Source organism: Monodelphis domestica, chromosome 6, assembly GCF_027887165.1.
Source record: "Monodelphis domestica isolate mMonDom1 chromosome 6, mMonDom1.pri, whole genome shotgun sequence".
Lineage (NCBI taxonomy): Eukaryota > Metazoa > Chordata > Mammalia > Didelphimorphia > Didelphidae > Monodelphis > Monodelphis domestica.
The window spans coordinates 260,783,290-260,806,616 of NC_077232.1; the positions used below are offsets into that span (position 1 = coordinate 260,783,290).

Below are 23,327 nucleotides of genomic sequence, written 5' to 3' on the forward strand. Positions count from 1 at the left end.
CACTAAACATTCATTATGTATTTGTTGCACACAAAGCACTTGGGGAAAATGCAAAACTTATAAAAAGCAAAGCCTCTAACCTCAACAAACACAAAGTCTCACAAATACAAATACTGATAACTTAAATACATGAGATTATATAATTATATTCTATAAGCTTGCCAAACTCCCAGGTGTAAAAAGTGTTTCATTTTATCAGCATCTCCAACCCTTAAAAGAAAACTGGGGCAGAGAAGGAGATAGTTACATGCACTTTTAAATAAAGTTATTAATTTCAGCATTAGTTTTGCTTATTTCTTACATGATATTTCTCATAAAGTGGGAGGAATCTATAAATATTTTCCATATAAAAACAAAATATATCAACAACTTTTAGAAAATTACACGATAATTTCATTAGAAATGTGCAAATAAAGGTATTATGGGAATTCTGAGAAGAAAAATGATTCCTAACCTTCAGAGATAAGGGAAGACTTCATGGTAGACATGTAAATGATATTGTGCAATAATTAAAATCTGGAAAAATTGGATGTGAGAAGCATGGAATTTTGTTATTACCTAATAATTATTTTCTCTAATATTTGGTAACTATGGGAGATAAATGCCCCTAGAAAATCATAGTAACATAGTTTGCATGAAGAATAAATAACAGAAGGACAGCTAGTTAGTTGGCTCAAGGAATTGAGAGCCAGGCCTAGAAATGAAAGTCCTGGGTTCAAATCTGGTTTCAGATTCTTCCTAATTGTAACACCCTGGGCAAGTCACTTAATTCCATTGCCTAGCCCTTACTGCCCTTCTGCCCTTGAATGAATACATAGCTTTGATTATAAAGTGGAAGGTAAAGGATTTAAATAAAAGAATAATTTAAAAAATCTAAATTAACTTAGTAAGCAAAAAGGATAGTACAAAGTATAAGTTTTAGGATTTTTATGCCTTAAAAAAAATAATTCAGAGGACTCTTGTTATATAGCAAGCAGAAAGGTACAGGATTTTGAGTTGGTGGACCTGAGTTCAAATTTGAACTATGAAGACCTTGTACAAGTTTTCTCATCTCTTAAATAAATGATAGAGTTGGACAAGATGGCATCTGAAATCCCTTCCAGCTCTAGAGTTATCATTCTACATAATTTATATAAAATTATGAATTTTCAACCTATGGAGGATTGGTTATTGGATTGTCACAAATATGCATTATGGGTAAGGCTTGTTTGGAAAGATGGCAATGCCTTCCCTGGCCCTTATTTTCCCTTTATATATTTGTTTATATATATATATATTTATTTATTATATATTATATAATAGGTATATTATAGAATATATTATTATATTTATATTAATTATAAGTATATAATATATTTATTATATACATTATTTATTAATATATATTACATACATATATTTATTTATAGAAATTCTAATAATAACCTATTCCCACAACCCACTGATATTTTAAGAGAAGTTAATATATTTAAATACATACATATATGTACATATGATTTTTGGTAATGATGTATCACAGGGAACAATGGGGTGTCTGAATAATATTATATTTCTACTTGACAATTTACTGTAGTGTGGAGAGATGGTTTTCTCCTAACACATGTTGAAATAAAAAAAGAATCACGGGTATAATTCATATATAGGGTTTCCAGTTCTTTAACATATATAGATATGCTTTCAACAGTGCTTTCATCAGCTCAAAAATTCCACCAGCCTGCAAAACTCATTGACTTGAAGAGTGTTAATTGGCCATGTTGTCAATATCTCTACTCTTCCAATTCTCCTCTATTCCCTTAAGTTGTGATTAATGATCAAACCTTTTGTTCCTCATATCTCTGGATCAAGAAATCATAATGTGTCTAAAATGATATTCATGCAGAGATTGTTCCTGAAATCCAAACCCTTCAAATTCTTAACAAGATGAAGAAATTGAATGGAGAGGCAGAGTTTTTTTTTTCTTTTATTCATGGTTTAAACCTCTTTGGATAAAGACTTAGGCATGTATTCATGTATACACATTAGTAATTCTTATCATTAATTGGAATAAAGGATCAAAAAGGTTTCATCTCTTCATTTACCAATATGGCATCCTTTGCTGAGAAGATACCTAAATGCTGAACAGAAAATTCAATGTTCCTAAGCAAGCCTTCTGGAGCAGAAAGCGCTGTTTTGTTGCCAACCATTTATCAACAATTCACTTAGAAATAAAAGCCGGTAAATGAAAATGCTTTTTAATCTATATTAGGTCATACCTGGCCAGTCTACAAAGCTTTTATCCAGAGTGGGTTTATATAATAGACTTCCAGAAAGGGAAGAGGAAAAGTGTACTTGTGAACAAAGTCCACTTTGCTTGCTTCTCTCTTGACTACAGTATAGTGCTACAGATCCACCTGAGCATCCTTGCAGATCCACAGAGGAAAAATCCAATCTTTGGTATCATTAGTGATGGGAGTGTTGAATGAGCCTGTCTTCAGCAAACTGAGAATTTTAAAAGATTATTCAATTTATGTCTTTTGCATTAAATTCTAACGTTTCTATAGAATTATTGGATCCTTTTATGAGAGAATTTATGACTGCCATAATTTCTGAAAGCTTTCATTTGACCTCAATAATCCTTGACATGTTCTGTTATTACCCTATAGCTGCTGGTGATAACACAACTGTGAAAGCTAGTTGTGATGTGGTTCTTTGACATTTCAGCAGGATGTCCAGAAATACAGAAAGAGGGGAGAGCCTGCATGAAGAATTAGACACAGGCAAGATTTAAGGGTTTTCAATGAACTTGTACTATTTGTTTGCTGTTTCCAAATAGAATTTCAGAGAAAATTCTTTGGGGACTCAATGATGCAGATAAATTTCTTCTGGCAAATTCTGTGTTTTCTTGAAAATATGTTCCCTCTTACTCTCTATCCCTTACACATCTCATTCACAGTCATTGATTCAAGATTCTAGATTATGGGTTCTTAACTTGTGGGTCTTGAACTTAAAAAAAGTTAAATACTTTGATAACTTTGTCACCATAATTGGTTTTCATTGTAGTCCTAATGTGTTGTATTTTATACAGTTAAAACCTATATCTGAGAAAGGGTCCAGAGACTTCACAAAACAAAGGGATCTGTGCAAAGTTTCAATTTCCTATTTTTAACTCTGCTGAAGAAGATACCTTCGTACTGGGGACCTCTTGGTCTCTTTCCCATACCCATCCTCAACCTCACACACTTTCCTAGCTTATTTTGTGTTACCTCTCTCCAATAGGTTTTAAGCTCTTTGAGGGCAAGGAATGTCTTAATTTTTTATTAATTGTTTCCCTAGAACTAATCACAGTTTAATGCATAAAATAATAAATAAATAGGTCAGATTGGATTAGGTGTGCTAGAGCCATCTCATACTAGTGAACTGATTGTTAAATTTTCAGCGTGAGCATTCATGCTTCAGAAACAGGCATACACTACAAATCAGGGCTTGGTTCACTATTTTAAATGATGGGAAAAGATAATTATGCAAATTAGACTTAAATTAGGTCATGAATCTATCCTTTCTTCCCAAGAACCAGTTGCTAAACATTTACCAGGGCATCTCTGGGTGTCTAAAGAAAAAGGATTTAGAACTCTGATTTAGATGCAGTGGCTTCCAAATACATATCTCTAGCTTTATTCCTTATCCTAAACTTCAGATCCATATATTAAACTTAGATATCTTAATTTCTAACTAAATATATCCTACCAGTGCCTCAAACTTATGTTCAAATGAAGTTTAATTAATTTAAGTTGATGAAATAAGCTTATTAATCTTCCCTCTGAACTTGTTCCCTACTTGTGACTTTCCTATTTAGATACAACCATTTGCCCAAACACCTGAGATTGAAACCTCAGTGTTATCTTTGATCTGTCATCTCTACCTCCATGAAATCACAAGTGAGAGTATTCTCTTCCCTTTTCCTTCTCTAGGTCATCATTATTGCATGCTTGGATAGACAGATTACAGACTGATCTTGGATTCCTGCTCCCTCTACTTTTACCTCAATCACCAAGTTCATCTTTCAGTTCATCTTTCACACTGATTCCTTTTAATGATACACACTTTCTAGTGGAAAGAATATTGACTTTGGACTCAGGACAGACCCACCCCTGACACTTGCTAGTCATGTGACCTTAGATAAGTTACTGAACCTCAATAAAAAGGGAACGATAACACCTACTCTAAGGATCAATTGTACTTTAAGATCTTTAAGGATTTATATAAAAATCAAGCTATTATTCTAGATCAAGGTCTCTTAATCTATATTTCAATATAATTGGCTTCCTTTTTAATTCTATATATTCTGCTTCATTTAAAAAAAAAACATTATTTTGAGAAGGTGTTTCACCAGACTGTCAAAGGGTTTCTATAACACAAAAAGAAAGAACAAAGAATCTATGTTCTAAATAAATTTTCCTTACATGTAAGTCTAAACTTACTGATTCTTTACTCAAACCCTCAGTGACTCCTTAGCATTTTCTGAATAAAGTTTAAATTCTATAGCCTGGTATTTAAAGTCCTCCACAATTAAAAGCCCTCATGCGTACAAACAATAATTCGCTAGCGATCAAAGTGTCTAGAGTGAGAATGAATCTAGGTGAGGCAAATGATTTGCTCAAGGTCACTCATTTAGTAAACATATGAAAGATGGTATTTCAACTCAGGTCTTCAGACTCAGGTGCTCTTCCCACTTACAAATGAAACTGAGCAGTGATATAAAAGGGAAAAGAGAGTATCCAGAAGGAATGAATGGTCAATAGGACCAACATCTCCAAAGAGCAGAATGAAGTGAAAGAAAAGACTACTAGATTTAGTAGTTAAGAAGTACCTGGTTATGTAAGTGGAGTCATTTCAGTAGGTTGATTGGTTGGAAAAATGATTACAAAGGATTAAGAAGTGATTGGGAGAAGAAATGATAATCTGGTGATATGCCCCAGTAGTTATAGAAAATTTGTTTTTTGTTGTTCTTGCTAGGAGTTTGGCATTGGGGAGGGGGAAATATATAATACTAATCTGAGGAGAAGGCAAGGATAAAGATTTTAGAAGAATGAAAGATATGAAAGTTATGGTTTAACTAGTGAGTCAGTTGATGTGAAATGATTGAAGATTAAGGAGGTTTTGATCCAAATAACAAGCTCTCATGGAAGATTTGAGGGTCTAATGCCAAAGACCTAAATAAAAGGTTTGGTTTAGACAAAGAAAGGTCAACTCTTCCTCAAAGACTGGAGCAGAAGGGGAAAGATAGAGAATGAGTTACAGAGGCTTTGAAAGTGTAGGCATAGGGGAATACTGGGACTACTGAAGATGAATTTGATTTTCTCAGTAGATGTCCACTTCTGAAAGGAAGAAACAGTCGGTGGTTTCAGGATATTGAAGGGAGATGTTAAATAGGAACTTGAAGAGTACAATAGCTAGTTAATAAATGACAAATAAAAGTATCACCATGGAGCAGTGATAGTCTTGTTGAGGTTAAATAACATAAATTGGTAATACATCTAGTTTGCAAGCCTATAAAATTTCCTTCAGTGATGTTTACTTATGGATTAGGAATTGAGATAGAAAACTAAAAAAAAAATGAATCATAGGTTTATTTTGTTGCTATTGTAATTCTTCCCCATAATTGTTTGGAAAAGACTGGTGCTAATGGCTATTGAACATTTTCATTTTCCACTCTCCTTCCTTCATATTTTTGCTGTCTCTTTCCAAAGACTTGAGCCACAACTGGACCTAAGAAAAATATTGACCTAGGACTCCAAATTATAATGGCAATGATAATAGCATTTACACCCTTTCTGTCTAGTTAATCAGAATAATGAAATAAAATAGAAAGCTAAAGAGGTAAGCTCCTTTGTGGCCCATCTAACATGATCCCTTCCACAAAGGACCCTCCAGCAGCACATCTTCTTGGAGTGTCCTTGAATCTATTCTCTGTTCCTTGTACTATATGAAGCAGTACCTTTGGGTCTTTCTCCTTTTCTTCATCCACCCCCACGCCCACCTGACTCAATTAGTTTGTCCTTGTTATCAACATTACTAGTTTTAGGGACAAAAATACAAGATTTAGGGGATCTGAAGACAAATGACTATATTTCTAATGTAAGATGGATTAAGTAACTTCTGAAGTCCCACTGAAAATCAATATTATTTTCCTAGAAGTAGGTACCAGATGAGAATCCATAAGTATGTTTCCTATTAAGATTCTTTAAAGTACTACTTTCATGCAAAGGCTCTATCAAACAAAAAATTAATTGAATTTATTCCCTGGTATCTCATCTCCTTACTCTTCCCTAAACCATGTCAGGTGAAATTATCACCTGACAAAAAGATGTGTATATAAAAATGATGTTTCTATTTATCAGGTCATTCTCTGGAGGTGGAAATTCAAAAGTTATTCTTCAAATTTTTACTCATTTCTCTCTTCATTATTTTGTGCAGGTTTTTCCAAGTTTATTTTTAATCAGTCTGCTCATCATTTCTAACAGTAAAGTAGTATTCTGTCGCAGTGGTATGCCAGAATTTGTTCAGCCATTCCCAAAATTGATGAGAATACCACAACAAAGAGAGCTGCTATAAATAGTTTAGAATATATAGGCTATTTTCTTTTTATACTAGTCTTCTTAGGAAACAGGTCCAGAAATGGTATTGTTGGGTCTAAAACTTAGACAGTTTTATATCTCTGGGCATGATTCTAAATTGCTCTTCAAAATGGTCAAACCTGTTCCCATTTCCAGGAATAGTGAATAAATGTCCCCATTTTCCCATATCCCCTCCAGTCTTTGTCATTTTGTTCTTTTATCATTTTAGCCAATCTGACAGGTGTGAGATGATATATCAGAATGTTTTGTTTTGCATTTCTCTAATTAGTAGTGATTTAGAACATTTTTGCATATAACTATATATGGCTTTGATTTCTTCATCCAAACCTGTCTGTTCATATCTTTTGATCATTCTTAATTAGAGGATGGCTCTTAATCTTATAAATTTGAAAAAGTCCTCTATATTTTAGAAATGAGATCTCTATCAAAGAAACTGTGTATAAATCCACCCCACACCCACTTTTCTGCTTTCCTTATAATATTGGCTACACTAGATTTATTTGTCCAGAACATTTTAATTTAATGGAATTAAAATGATCCATTTTACAACTCTCAATGCTGTCCATTCTTGTTTATTCATAGATTCTTCTCTTATCCATAAATCTGATAGGTAATATGTTCCCTGTTCTAATTTGTTTATTACATCTCCTTTTATGTCTAGTCATGTATCTATTTTGATCTTATCATGGTGAATGGTGTAAGATATTAATATCTACCTAGTTTCTGCCAAACTACTTTCCAGTTGTTGTCCAGTTTACTGATAGTGAGTTCTTAAACCTCAAATTTGGATCTATACTTTTACAAAATACAAATTATTAAATTCCTTTACTATTGTTTGATGTATGTCTCTTTCATTGCACCTATCTACTTCTCTATTTCTTAGGTAGTAGCAGGTAGTTTGAGGAATTTCTGATTATTAATACAGTTTAAAATTTTGTACTTTTAAATCTTCTTTTATATTTTTTCATCAATAAATTCAATATTCTTTATCTTTTTTCTTCCAAATGAATTTTGTTTTTCTTTTTTCTAGTTTTTGGCACACACACATATGGTAATTTAATTGGGATGACATTGAATATGTAGATTATTTTGGGTGGGATTGTTATTTTGATTATATAAGCATTGCCCTCTCATGAATAATTAATATTTTCTGAATACTTAAATCTAACTTTATTTATGTAAAAAGCATTTTAAAATTATATTAGTATATTTCCTGATTTTCCTTTGGCAGGTATATTTTCTGTGGTTATTTAGAAGGGGATATCTTTTTACTGCATTGTCATCTGAAAATAAAGGCTTTAAAATTTCTGCTTTTCTATGTTTAACTGTAATGTTTTATGCCATGCCATAATATATGGTTAATTTTTGCAGAGGTCCCATTTACCACTGAGAAGAATGTGTATACCTTTCTATTCTCATTTTATTCTCTCTTGATATCTAGCATATTTAGTTACACACACACATATGTATATATATATGTATATATATAAGATTATATTAATCTCTTTGACTTCTTTCTTATTTATTTTTGGTTATACTTTATCAGACTTTAATGAGAACACACTGTAGCACTTTTTACTCCAGATATGATTTTTTTCTGAATAAGAAAATACCTGCCATCTGGGACAGACTTTCTAATTAGGGAAGGATACAGATACCTTTTTAAATTTTCTCTCCCTCTAAAACTAGCTGAATCATCCCCTGTTCAATTGTAAAACCATATTTGTATTTAAAAAATAAAGAGAATATAGTCAGGTTTAATCCAAAAGAAGATCAGAGAAAAAACTCCTGAAATTAATTCCAAGGTTTGCCAAATAATACAAAAAGAAGTCTGTACTCTGAAAAGAATGTACTATCTATCCTAAAAGTTGTGATTTGAGGAAACATACACAGAATTTTCCCACATTTTAGGACAATCTTGACTCATATCCTGTATTTTATGTAGTATTTAAACAAATTTGCACTATTGGGATTTTTTTAAATTAGAGAAAAAAATGAAATTGAGAACTGATAGAATTATGAAAGGAAATAAGAAAGAATTCTTGGGAGATAAAGCATTTATCTCTGAGACCCAGTGGTGTAAGACTAATATAAGTATCATTCTCAATTCCCTCTAGAATCAATAAAGTGAAGGGAACACTTGCGGCATATGTCATCTTCTATTATCTGAAATGTCTACCCAGTCCTCAAATTATATTCTCCTTTACTAGTTAGAATATCACCCTGTCTTCTCCATATTTTGAATCTAATATGAAGATAGTATGCTATAGGTAATATAGATCTGAGTCATATGGAAAATAATTCTTACATTAAGGGAAGAAAACAAATCTATTTCAATAAAGTTAGGGACAAGTGAATGGTCTCAAGGAAATAATTGGTGGCAAATTGGATTACTACTATTAGAAGAAAACAAACAAAAATATTTGTGGATTTCAAAAGTACTACTTTCAACAAAAAATACATGGGACACTAATAATCTAAGGGGGAGTAATAATTTTGGGAATAGGGTAAGAATGCTGAGAAGTGAATGACTGAATCATCGTTGAGATTTGACACGGCACATACATACATACAAACACATTCTACAACATGTAAACATGAAGGCAGTATAGATAAAAGTACAACAAGGCTAATTCATATTGATTTCAGAGATGATCATTCTTTCCCAACTTTTTCAGCAAGGCTTGAAATTCCATGAATTAGAATTTGCTTTTCCTTAAACAAACTATAGAACTAAAATCATACTTGATGAGTTGGATGAAAACAAGACCCAGAAAAAATGATTAAGATAGAGTACAGTGAAACTTGTTTGACAACATTTGCAAATAGTCTGAGACCTTTTTGTTATTCACAAGCACCTTAATAGAAAAGGAAAAGAGAAAAGAAGTACAAATTTGATACAAATAATAACCAAATTAATGACTATTTATAGGAAGACAGAAAAACAAATGATACAAATTGGTCATATGATTTGGAACATTATAATTATGAAGTAGTTAAAAGAATAAAATAAGAAATTAAATGAAAACTGAATCTGATAGAAATGCCTCCATGGATGAAATACATGTATGCTTTACCTCTCTGAGGAAAAGTGAAGGACTGAGAATTTCTCACATAACTTTAAATTATTCATAATAATTTAGATAATACATAATTATTTTGGAAAGTTCAAATCAAGTAAGCGTATTTTGTATCTATCTTATATATTCTCATAAATTTAATTAAATATTTCCCAATTAAGATAATTAAAATAATCTTTAAAAACTCTACATTGACAAACATTCAAAGAACAGCTAACTCCAATACTATACAAACTATTTGACATAATAAGCAAAGAGGGAGTTCTACCAAATTCCTTTTATGACACAAACATGGTACTGATTCCAAAGCCAGGCAGGACAAAAACAGAGAAAGAAAATTATAGACCAATCTCCCTAATGAATATAGATGCAAAAATCTTAAATAGGATACTAGCAAAAAGACTCCAGCAAGTGATCAGAAGGATCATTCACCATGATCAAGTAGGATTCATACCAGGGATGCAGGGCTGGTTCAATATTAGGAAAACCATCAACAGAATTGACCACATCAACAAGCAAAGCAACAAGAACCACATGATTATCTCAATAGATGCAGAAAAAGCCTTTGATAAAATACAACACCCATTCCTATTAAAAACACTAGAAAGCATAGGAATAGAAGAGTCGTTCCTAAAAATAATAAACAGTATATATCTAAAACCATCAGCCAACATCATCTGCAATGGGGATAAACTAGATGCATTCCCAATAAGAACTGGAGTGAAACAAGGATGCCCATTATCACCTCTATTATTTGACATTGTACTAGAAACACTAGCAGTAGCAATTAGAGAAGAAAAAGAAACCGAAGGCATCAAAATAGGCAAGGAGGAGACCAAGTTATCACTCTTTGCAGATGACATGATGGTCTACTTAAAGAATCCCAGAGATTCTACCAAAAAGCTAATTGAAATAATCAACAACTTTAGCAAAGTTGCAGGATACAAAATAAACCCACATAAGTCATCAGCATTTCTATATATTTCCAACACAGCTCAGCAGCAAGAACTAGAAAGAGAAATCCCATTCAAAATCACCTTAGACAAAATAAAATACTTAGGAATCTATCTCCCGAGACAAACACAGGAATTATATGAACACAACTACAAAACACTCTCCACACAACTAAAACTAGACCTGAACAATTGGAAAAACATTAACTGCTCATGGGTAGGATGAGCCAATATAATAAAAATGACCATCCTACCCAAACTCATTTATCTATTTAGTGCAATACCCATTGAACTCCCCCCAATTTTTTTTTTACTGATTTAGAAAAAAACATAACAAAGTTCATTTGGAAGAACAAAGGATCAAGGATATCCAGGGAAATAAAGAAAAAAAAATACAAAGGAAGGGGGCCTTGCAGTCCCAGATCTCAGACTATATTATAAAGCAGCGGTCATCAAAACAATTTGGTACTGACTAAGAGACAGAAAGGAGGATCACTGGAATAGACTCGGGGTAAGTGACCTCAGCAGGACAGTATACGACAAACCCAGAGAACCCAGCTTTTTGGACAAAAATCCACTATTTCATAAAAACTGCTAGGAAAATTGGAGGACAGTGTGGGAAAGACTAGGTTTAGATTAACACCTCACATCCTATACCAAGATAAATTCAAAATGGGTGAATGACTTAAACATAAAGAAGGAAACTATAAGAAAATTAGGCGAACACAGAATAGTATACATGTCAGACCTTTGAGAAGGGAAAGATTTTAAAACCAAGCAAGACTTAGAAAGAGTCACAAAATGCAAAATAAATAATTTTGACTACATCAAATTAAAAAGTTTTTGTACAAGCAATATAACTAAAATCAGAAGGAAAGCAACAAATTGGGAAACAATCTTCATAAAAACCTCTGACAAAGGTTTAATTACTCAAATTTACAAAGAGCTAAATCAATTGTACAAAAAATCAAGCCATTCTCCAATTGATAAATGGGCAAGGGACATGAACAGGCAGTTTTCAGCCAACGAAATAAAAACTATTAATAAGCACATGAAAAAGTGCTCTACATCTCATAATCAGCGAGATGCAAATCAAAACAACTCTGAGGTATCACCTCACACCTAGCAGATTGGCTAACATGACCGCTATGGAAAGTAATGAATGCTGGAGGGGATGTGGCAAAGTTGGGACATTAATTCATTGCTGGTGCGGTTGTGAACTGATCCAACCATTCTGGTGGGCAATTTGGAACTATGCACAAAGGGTGATAAAAGACTATCTGCCCTTTGATCCAGCCATAGCACTGGTGGGTTTGTACCCCAAAGAGATAATGGAGAGAAAGACATGTACAAGAATATTCATAACTGCGCTCTTTGTGGTGGCCAAAAATTGGAAAATGAGGGGATGCCCTTCAATTGGGGAATGCCTGAACAAATTGTGGTATATGTTGGTGATGGAATACTATTGTGCTCAAAGGAATAATAAATTGGAGGAATTCCATGGAGACTAGAACAACCTCCATGAAGTGATGCAGAGTGAGAGGAGCAGAATCAGGAAATCATTATACACAGAGACTAATACACTGTGGTACAATCGAAGGTAATGGACTTCTCCATTAGTGTCAATGCAGTGTCCCTGAACAATCTGCAGGGATCTAAAAAACACTATCCACAAGCAGACGATAAACTGTGGGAGTAAAACCACCGAGGAAAAGCAACTGCTTGACTACAGGGGTGTAGGGGATATGACTGAGGAGAGACTCTAAATGAACACTCTAATGCAAATACCAACAACAGGGAAATGGGTTCAAATCAAGAACACATCTGAAACCCAGTGGAATCATGCGTCGTCTATGGGAGAGGTGGGGGGGGAGAAGAAAAAGATCTTTGTTTCCAATGAATCATGTTTGGAAATAACCAAATAAAATAATGTTTTATTAAAAAGCCAAATAAACTAAATTGAAAAATAAAAAAAAAATAAAAAAGAATGTTTGCTTGTTGAATGTTCTGCTCATTCTAGAAGTTTTTTTCTTTTTAGAAAACATGATTAAAATAATTACTCAATTAAAAAAAAACTCTACATTGAGTATATATCGCTCTCCAAAAGACACTAAAAATAACTTAGGAAAAGAACATTAATAATAGAATATGTGAAGCACCCCATGGACCAACCCACAAGAATTTATAAAAAAACAGAAATGAAATGGTGTAGTAGAAAGACTTAGTAAATTCTTATAGGGGACTGAAACCCTAAATAAGAAATCTAGAAATTCAAAGAAATAAAGAAAGATATGAAAACATTGTAGAATATGTCATTCAGCTTAGTAATAGGTAATTAATAGGAGAATGAAAAAGGTGCAGTTAGAGAAGAAAACCAGAATTGGTTCAATTGATTGAAGATTTTTTTTAACCCTAAAGAGTAAAGAAAAACATAGTTATCATAAAATTAATTGTTATTTAGTTTGTACAAGCAAAGCATGAACAAAACAATTTTTTCAATGTTTACTACTTACTATGGCAAAATAATTTCAAAAAAGTATGCAATATATTTTATATAGTTACTTCAACCTGTAAAACAAAAAATAAACATCAACTATCTTCAGTTATAACAAGTTTAGAGAGCTTAGAATTTCCAATATCAATAATATTTCAATTTACTTTGGAAACTCCTCGATTGGGTTCTTCAGGACATGTTCTTAGTTATAATCCTTCTTTCATGCACCTCTCAATAAAAAAAGATGGAAAAAGGAAAAAAAATATCTTTCATTAGTCTCCTTACTATATAATTATGAAACATGAAATTATGAAAAAATATTTATGCCCTATATGCCTCTCTCTTCCTTTTTGTCTTTCTTTTTCTTTCTCAATTCTTTACTCTGTATAAGTTCCACTTTTGCCTTTTTACTGTTTTACCTCTTCTTTTGCTATTTGAAACTAGAGGCTGGGAGTCCCTAGGGAGCAGCATTGGGCTAACAGAGTCTGGGTCCCAGTGGGTATCTTAATCAGTACATAACAGGAAGCAGATTGATTGACATGAGTTCATTTGTCAGCTGGTTACATGTATAAAATTAGCTGAGCACTGTAAATATGAAGCAATGAAAGTGATCATTATAATCTGATTGTCTCCTAATTGTAGGACCCTCTGAGATAATAGTTTACCTTGCAAAAAAAGTTACACCACAAAGATTATAGTCTTTACCTTCAAATACCAGAAGATCACTATTTAAATCTCCTATATATGAGAAGTCCTATTTCTTTTACTGTATATTTTGTCATTTTTGTGGTTATTTTGTTAGCAAAACAGTTTCAGCAAAGTTAATAACAGTTTAGGAAACAAACCATCAACTTTCAATTCACAATTTTTCCCAACTCTGCTATCCTAAGTAGTCCATAAGTGATTTGGTTTGGTTCCTGCCAAAGAAATATTTTCTCTCTCTCTTTTCATAGAAGTTATGACTACAAAAACCCTATTTACTTTTGTTTTCCTCCTTTTAGAAGTGGTTTTAATATACTTAGCAGCAACAACCATCTGCTCCCTCTTTAAGACATCAGGTAATAAAACAGATGCATCTTTCAACTTCAGGAAGCATTTTTGAGTGACTGCATTTTAAACTGCTAAAGCAAAAGTTCTTAACTTGGGAACTTATTTTAAACATTTTAGGTGTTTTAATATAATTAATTTACTTTGTAATACTACATATTTTATTTTGTGAATTTAAATATATTATTCTGAGGAGTTCATAGGCTTTGCCAGACTGTCAAAAGGTCTAAGACATGAAAAGGTTAAGGAACTTTGGGCACAAAAGGAAGGCACAAAAATATTATCTATATCACCCTTAAAATGTAGTGTAAAGACATAGGGGAAAAGGTGAAAAAGAGAAAACAGTATGAGTTGGGGACAAGTTAAAGATCTAGGTGAGTATCAGAGACATTTATATTTGTATTTTAAATATGGCTGAATATATCAGGCTTGGAGAAGCTAGGTGGCTCAGCCTGGAGTCAGGAAGACTCATCTTTTTTAGTTCAAGTCCAACCTCAGACTTTTACTAAATGTGTGTCCCTGGGCAAGTCACTTAATCCTCTTTGCCTCAATTTCTTCATATGTAAAATGAACTGGGAATAAAATGGCAAATCACTCCAAAATCTCTACCAAGAAAATCCCAAGTGGGGTCACCAAGAGTTGGACATGACTGAAAATAACTGAATGACTACAAAGAAACTATGAAGAGGCCTGAGATAATTCATGAAATAAACTTTTTAAGAAATGGACAAAAGACAACACAAAATAAAAATTATTATTAGTTATTAAACACAATTATACTTAGGAATTTGTTTCTTTCCCCTTACAATTATTCTGCCTGTTTAAGCAATGGGAAGAGGAGCTGACTTTGCAATTTCTAAATAAATAGTAAAAAATAAGCAAGATTTAGGTAGAGGATGTGGTATAGGTCCCTTCTCTTTTCCTATGCCAGTCTTTTGTCTTCTTTTGTCTTATTTTTACTACCATAATCAGGTATCATCTATATCAAGTGAAGACATAATACTCTGGATAAATTGAAAAGTCTCTATAATTTGCCTACATCCTCTAATCCTTAAATGAAATGTCTGAGGAATACATTTCTCTTTTTTTCTTCTAAAAATCAGATAGATAGATGATAGACAGAAAGATATCTATAGATATTCAGAAAGATAGCATATACAATAGATATCTTTCTAAGACATTTAGGAGGATATGATAGAAAGCTATTGAATACAATAAATATTTATAGATATCTCTCTATGATATCCAGAAAGATACCATAGAAAGATTCCAAAAGCAATAGATATATTTATGTCTTTAGATATTTATCTTCTTTTTCTTCTCTCTCTCTATGTCTGCCTCTGTGTCTCCCCATATATATCCAAAGATAATCCAAAAATATCTTTCAGGCAAGGGTAGTTTTACTCTTTTCTTCACATTCCACATTTCCCATCAAAACTAGCAAACAAATAATAAAATTGAAGGAAGAGATCCCAGTTCCCAAATTATCCACTTCTTCAGATCATGTGAATAGGGAAGGTGAGGGAAGAGTTCCTTATAATATCAAATTGCAGGCTATAGAAAGGATGAAGAGAAGGTTTGACAAATGATATATATAATTCATAACCTATAAATCCTTATCCTATTTAGGGACAGTCAATCCCTAAATAAGTCAGAATGTTCCTATTTCCCTCTCTATGCCTTTAAGTATTATTGTACTTATTTAAAGGTTAGAAGGACAACATTTAAATTACAAGATTTGAGAAGAATGATGACTTTTTTTTCTGTTCAAAATTGCAATTGCCTTTGACTCTTAAAGCGAATCCAAATCTTACCCAGACATTTTTATGTAACAGACACATAACTTATTATGATTTCTAGGGTAAAGCAAGTCTGAAATACTGTGGGTGGAACACATCAGGAATGAAGTATATGGACTTTGAGTAATGAAGAAAAGCCTACACAAAAAGGACCTTCATTTTTCACATCTGTACTTTGATTTCAGAGGTGGATGTGGAATGCTTCACTGTAGATTTGTATATGATTTACTCATCCAAATTTCCATAAGGAAAATGACTAACAGTTTTATAGAAACATTTCCTTCTTTCTCTTTTACTCCTATCTTCACTTAATTTAAAGAATATACAACATGCATGTATATCCATCCATTCATCCATCATCCATCCATTCATGTTTGCCCATCTGTCTGTCTGTCCATCTGTCTGTCTGTCCATCTGTCTATCTAGTCTTCTATCTACCTATCTATCGTTGTTTAGTTGTTTATTTTATGTTCAACTCTTCATAACCCCATTTGAGGTTTTCAAGGCAAAGATACTGGAGTGATTTATCATTCCCTTTTCCAGATTATTTATTTTATAGATGAGGAAACTGAGGAAAACAGGGTTAAGTTCTTTGCCTAGAATCACACAGCTAGTATATGTCAGAGACAAGATTTGAAGTGAGGAACATGAGTCTTCTTGACTTCAGCACAAAGCCACTGTACCACCTAGTTAATTATAATGTGTATTTTTGTATGTATTTATACATATATATGTATAAGTATAAATACAAACATATGTGTATGTGGATGGATAATGATTCATTTCTCTTTTCACATATGTGCTCTGATTTCATACCCACTTTCAGTCTGTCCAAAGATATAGCATTAGCCAAAGTGGGATTCAAACCCATTCAGGGTTCCTTTCCATGCTAAGCGATGCCTCCCAGTGGTTATCCATGTTGTCTCTGGACTTGAACTTCTCTATATTTATAATGAGATGTTTGGACTAAATGATTTCTAGATATATGATGCTGGGATCTTCTCCCTTGAAAATTATCTTTGTTGCATATCTACAGAGCACCTTGTCAACCAGTGCTGAGGAAATAGAATTCTTTCAGGCAAAAATCATATAAATAAACAAATTTTCTAGGGGATTTCTTATAAATTATTTGAGAGGAACCATATACTTTTCCTTTATTATATTCCTAGTGTATAGCATAGTACTCTGTACTTTGGGGGACACTAGAGGATCATAGTTTCATGGGGATAGGATACTCGAGGTAATACTGTCCTCAAGGCAGATCAGCAACTCTATTACAATACATAATCAGAAAATATTGCCTGAACAACCCTCAGGTACAAACTTGCTCAGTGTCAGAGAGCTAGCATGTGTCACAGACTAGACTTAAACCAGTCTTTTTAAAATTTCAAACATAAATTTGTTAGTCACAATGCGAGGTCACATTTTTTTCTTTGTTTTAATACAGAGTAAACATTTTGTAATTTTTGTTGAATTGAATTGAAATGAATTGAAGTAATTTTGAAGAATTGTATAAGTCTGAAGGTTAGTCCATTCCAAAAAGGCAACTCAGTTAAATTAATTCAGTAACCATGTATTTAGCCCTTTTATGTTCAAGACATTGGGCAAAGAGGATACTAAATTGAAGTTAAACAGCATTTTAAAAAAATATTGTGAATAATTAGATTGATTTAACTGCATACATTGTAGAACCAGAAAATAAGCATAGGGAATGGACGTAGAAATTTCATTGTTATTTGTAATCTTCAAACATTTATTGATTGTATGATCAATTAGTCAATTAAACAACTGTCAACTGAATCAAGCAATGACTACTAACCTACATATGTCTAATTATTCCATGCTTCTCTGAGGTCATCATATTATATTTATTCATTTTATTCATACATATTAACCTAAATTTTCAGTTAACCTTTATATCTCAATTTCCTCAATGTTAAATGGGGAAAATAATTGCACTTGCCTCATAGGGTTTTTGTGGGGATCAAATGTGAAAATATTTTTAAAGCTCTTAGCATGGTGCCTGGCTTATAGTAGGTATTATATACTTAAAAAAAAGACAGATCTAAACCCATTTTTTGTGTCCAAATCTAGCACTCTTTCTACCATGACCAGTATGAGATTATCAGTTATATTATTTGATGGATCTTTACCCATTTCTTATTGAGTGACAAGAGACCCAGGTGAATAAATGAATGATTCACCTATAAAACTACCTAATTTACAGCCTTACATAAAGGTAATCTTGCCCCAAGTAATTTCCTTGCACAAATGGACTAATCTGGAATTTCATTTATCCAGAATATGCCATTTCTCAAAATGTCAGCTGAAATGTCACACACATTTACATAGAAAATATGCTTAACAATTAAAGAAAATACCTCACTGGTTTACAAAAATAAGCACTTTAGCTTAAAAATGAATGGTTGTAATATCATGACCTCAGAGAAGCATGCAATAAACATAAGAACTGATGTAAGGTAAGCTAAGCCAGGAAAACAAGGAAGGGGGATATAATATAAATGGAAAGAATAACTACCAGAAAACAACTGAAAATGAATCATATAAAATTTCCTAGAAAAAATTTTGACTCATGAAAGAGATAAAGAAAAATCCTCTACATATACTTTTGAAGAGATAGGGGGTCTATGCATGTAGAATATTGACATTTATGTCAAAATTTTTATGTTATTGATTCATTTTGGTGAATTTTTTCCTTTTCTCTGTTTTTTATTTTTATATATTTGTTCATTCATGATGACTTTCTGAATGAGGAAGGATACAAGAGGAAATCTGTGTGAATTTAAATGAAAATATATTAATAAAATGTATTGAAAAAAGAAAATAAATGCATGTAAAATGAAGGAAAATGGATCTTAAAATACATTAATTTCAAAATGGTGGTTCTATATAACATAAAACTAAAGTTTCATGCAGAAATCTGACTAAAGAATATTCCTTGAGCTTACATACGTCCTAGGACATTTTTTTCCTTAAAAGAATAGGATGATAACAAGCTGCGGCTTTGATCAATAATTGCTATCTGATTTTAGCCTTTTGCTTTAATATTTTTAGTATATTGTATCTGGTTGTTGCTTTGCCAAGATAATTCACTATTGCCCCAGGATGGCTTTTTAAATAGGATGAGAGTCTCAAAGGCTTTAATTACCCAAGTTAAATAAAAGTTTCTTCTTTTTCTACTACTTGATGAGAATTCTAATGATCTTCTTAAACTATGCTTTCATTTCTTCCAATTCTTTCAAAGAATGATAGGAGTGAGACACTTCTGAAGTTGTACCCATCTGTGGCTAGTGTATTCCTATTTATCATTTCCCTTTCAAGGGGTAAAGAGCTATAGGAAGATGCAAGGATGACAAGCCAGTGTAGGAAGAGAGCTCTAAGGGCTAGTGTGCCTCATTAAAAATACAACAACAAAACCATATTTATCATTACGATTCCTTCTCTTGAATTCACAGAACAGTTGTGAGGTACTGTACACAGTAGCTTTTAATTGATTATGGAAAGTCTCATGGTACTGATTTTTAGATTTCCAGCATGACCCAGAAAAATGAAACTTACAATAAAACCAATGGTACCTGTCATATTAATACCATTTCAACTAGAGAGATGCTAGTTTTCATTATAAATTACTGGCCCCAGTTAGAGCTTTATCTACAGGGTTCGCCTTATAAATCTGCTTTGTAACTGATGCTTTCCCCCCTTAAAGTCATAGAGTTGAGTACATAAGGAGCCACTCTCAGAGTCAGAGACTTCAGTTCAAGTTTTGCATCTGACTTATACAGGCTTGGAAAAATAATTCTTTCTTGCAGTGTCCACTGAAAATGCGCTAAACCTTTATGTTGTTGATGCTCTATGTTTTTAGAGCCAGTTTCCTACTAGGAATTCCCTGCACAAATAAAAACACACAGTAAATACCGTATATGATTTTTTCAGTGCCATTCTCTCTTCTTTAACAAAATGATTATTTTATGTCCTATTTCCAAAATGTCTGAATCCTTCAACTAGGTGACATTTAAAGATGCAGGCATGCATACATATATATCACTACATAGTAACTAAATAAGAATTAAATGAGTATCAGAAATATCCACCCTAAAGACACTATATTATTTCTAAGCAATCCCTTCTACCACCAAGAGAGTCTATATCATTTCTAAACAATTTTTCCATTCCACAAGATAATGGGGAACATTAGAAGTTAGGTTTATACAATTCTTATGTGAAGGAATCCATCCACAAAAGAAGTATACAAGACAGCCTATGAGGAGATCCAGTACTGGTCCTTCTTGGTTGGGGCATGGCCATTGTCCAGGAAAAATAAAAATGCTCACAAATTCAAACCTAGAGAATGCTCTTCCAGCTGGATTCTTTAAGAGAAGGGTTCCAAGTGACCTGAAGGATTGTAGATTCAAGTGCTTCCAGATCAAAAAGAGACCAAAGATACTGGGTTGATGTCATGCCTTTCCTTCCCTAGCAAGATATCATTAACAATGTGTCTCCTTCTCTTGGTGTAGTTCTTGAAGAATTCTGAAGAACTGATTTTTTTGGAGCCTTTAGTCTCTACCACCAATAGAATGTAAGCTCCTTGAGGGCATTTTTCAGTTGCTTTACTTTGCACATAGTAGGAATTTAATGTATATTTGTTATATTAGTCAATGAAAGCATAGATTGCTTTTTCAAATATGTTCTAGGTTGAATAAGTTGGACTTTATTAGGCTAGAAAGGCAAAGTAAGTATATCAATTGAAGCAATATTTTAAATACAATTTACTATAATTTCCTCTATCCATGCAAATGTACTTTAAGTATATATAATATATATATATACAAAAGCAATTTATATAAATATGTTTTATGTACATATACATAAACACTTTAAGTAAATATAGAAATACTTTTGTTCTGAAACAAAATTGTTCTTCTTATTCTCTTTTTGTTGCCTTACAGTAAAGAACAATAAATGGGCTACAACATTTAGTGCAGTGTGGGTCTTTCAATGTAGTCTTAAATTCCAATCTCTCTAACCTGGGAGGTGGGGTTAATTTGCCTTGCTATGTATGATATGATTCATAAATTAAAGCAGACTTGTAAGAATTCTGCTATTCTGGGGTAGCTAGGTTGCTCAATTGCCAGGAATAATGACAAGAGGTCCCAGCCTCTTTGGACTCCTTGGGATATGGAAGCACTCAAATCAACAATTCTTTAGGTCACTTAGAAACATTCTCTGAACTAATTCAGACAGAGTAGGACTGGATATATTACATCTTTGGGTCCAAACCTAGCTCCAGATAGTTCCCAGCTGTGTGACCCCGGGCAAGTCACTTAACACCCCATTGCTTAGCCTTTACCACTCTTCTGCCTTGGAACCAATGTATACTATTAATTCTAAGACAGAATATAAGGGCTTTAAAAAAAGAATTCTGCTACCCTAGAGCTACACTCATGCTAGAAAGAGAATTCTTTTTTTTTTTTTGATTATAGCAACCTCAATTGATCTATGAGTTTCCTCTTTATGACCAAAGTCTTCTTAATGGCAGGAAGAGGTCTGGGGATGTATGCACATGGTGGCTTTTGCTACAGTCGTAACTAAAGAAGGGAAGCAAATAAGCATTTTTAATTGTCTGTGATGTACCAGGTACCGTGTTAAGCAATTTACAAATAATCTGATCTTCACAGTAAACCCTGTGAAGTGGGTGCTACCATTAGATCCATGTATAGTTGAGGAAACTGAAGCAGAAGTTAAATGACTTGCCCATGGACTGTGTAAGGCATTCATTTTACTTAACCTTCACCAAAGAGCTGTAAAAAATTAAGTACAATATACATTTTACAAATTACAATTACTTTGTTCAGGGCTTATCAAGTACATTTCATCATAATTCTTCAAGGCATATTTCCCTCTCCAAGAACAAAAGTAAAATCAAAACAAGAATTTGAAAATTACCTTGATGCTTAAAAAGAATAGCAATAACACCATGGATCATTTTTATTAATCTTTTTGTTATAGCTGTTTTTGTTATAAATGGAATGCCTAAGGTAGAAGATAAGGCAAATTTGTCACCCGAAAATGAGTCTGCATTACAAACATGCACTATTACTTTTGTTCTTATTTTGCAGTTACAATATAGACATTGTGTCGAGGGCACTCAAACAACCCTGTGGAATAAATGATACTTCCATGTCTGTCCTTTCCTGAGACATTCTTACCATTTTTGTTCAACTTAACTACAGGGCTCCTTAAAAGAGAATGCTCAGTCAATCTATCAGCATTGGGAACAAAATAAAATCTTTAGTCTCAGAAGTTATTCAGGCACCATCTTCTACATGAAGTCTCAATTGTCTCTCAGACTACTTTGTATATATATGTATATATATTAGTTACATTTATATTTCGGTTGTCTATTATTTTGAACTTCTTATCTCACTCATTAGAATGAAAACTCACTGCAAGTAGGGATGGTTTCATTTTTGATATCTGCATGTCCATCCTAGCAGTCCTTGGCTTTTCAATTAATCACTCAGTCAACATTAATTAAATGCCTACTATGTGCCAGGCACTATTCTAAACACTGGGGATATAGTGGGCAGATAAAATCCAAGGAAGCTATATAGAGGATAAATATACAGAATAAATAGGAAATAACAGAAGAGAGGCACTAGAATTAAGTATTGATAAATACTTATTGATTGATCCAGAATCACAGTATAAGGGTGGGATTCCACTAATTACTATATCCCCTCAAAAATAATTACATTTGTTAAGTTGAATATATTTCTTGATCGAGTCAATAGATTAGAACTATGTGGGAACAGAGTCAGGATACCACCTTTGTTTGAGAGATTTGGAGGAGTTTTAAGGCATTTGTGTAAAAGGAAGAAAGGGACAGAGATCTATCTGGCCACACAAGTGAACAGAATGCTGGTCAAGAAGATCTGAGTTCAAATCTTATTTCACATGCATTGACTATGTTACTTTGAGCAAGTCACTTAATTTCTCAGTCTGTTTTCTTATGTATAAAACAGGGTTAATGATAGTACTGTAATAGGAAGAGGAAGTTTGCAAAAGGACTGTGCAATGTAAACTTCCAAGTGATTGACAGGGAATTCACAAATCTTAAAGTTCTCAGTAAATGCTAATTATTATTATTTCAGGGGAAGATAGTAATTCTATGTGTCTGGAAGTAGAAAGAAATGAATAGGGTCATAGAGCGCTCAGCTAGGAATTGTTTAGAAAGGGAGAAAAATAAGAAGGAAATGAGCTACGGCAGAGAAGAAAAGATAAAATATGCCATAAGTTCTAAAGCTATTTTGAAAAAAAAA

At 32.9% G+C, this 23,327-nt stretch overlaps 1 protein-coding gene across 1 annotated transcript in view; it reads right to left on the reverse strand.

Annotated features, from left to right (window-relative positions):
• Positions 1–23,327, reverse strand: part of LOC130455238 (B-cell scaffold protein with ankyrin repeats-like) — a 90,097-nt gene that overhangs the window by 63,579 nt on the left and 3,191 nt on the right. The gene's annotated exons all lie outside the window — the stretch shown is intronic.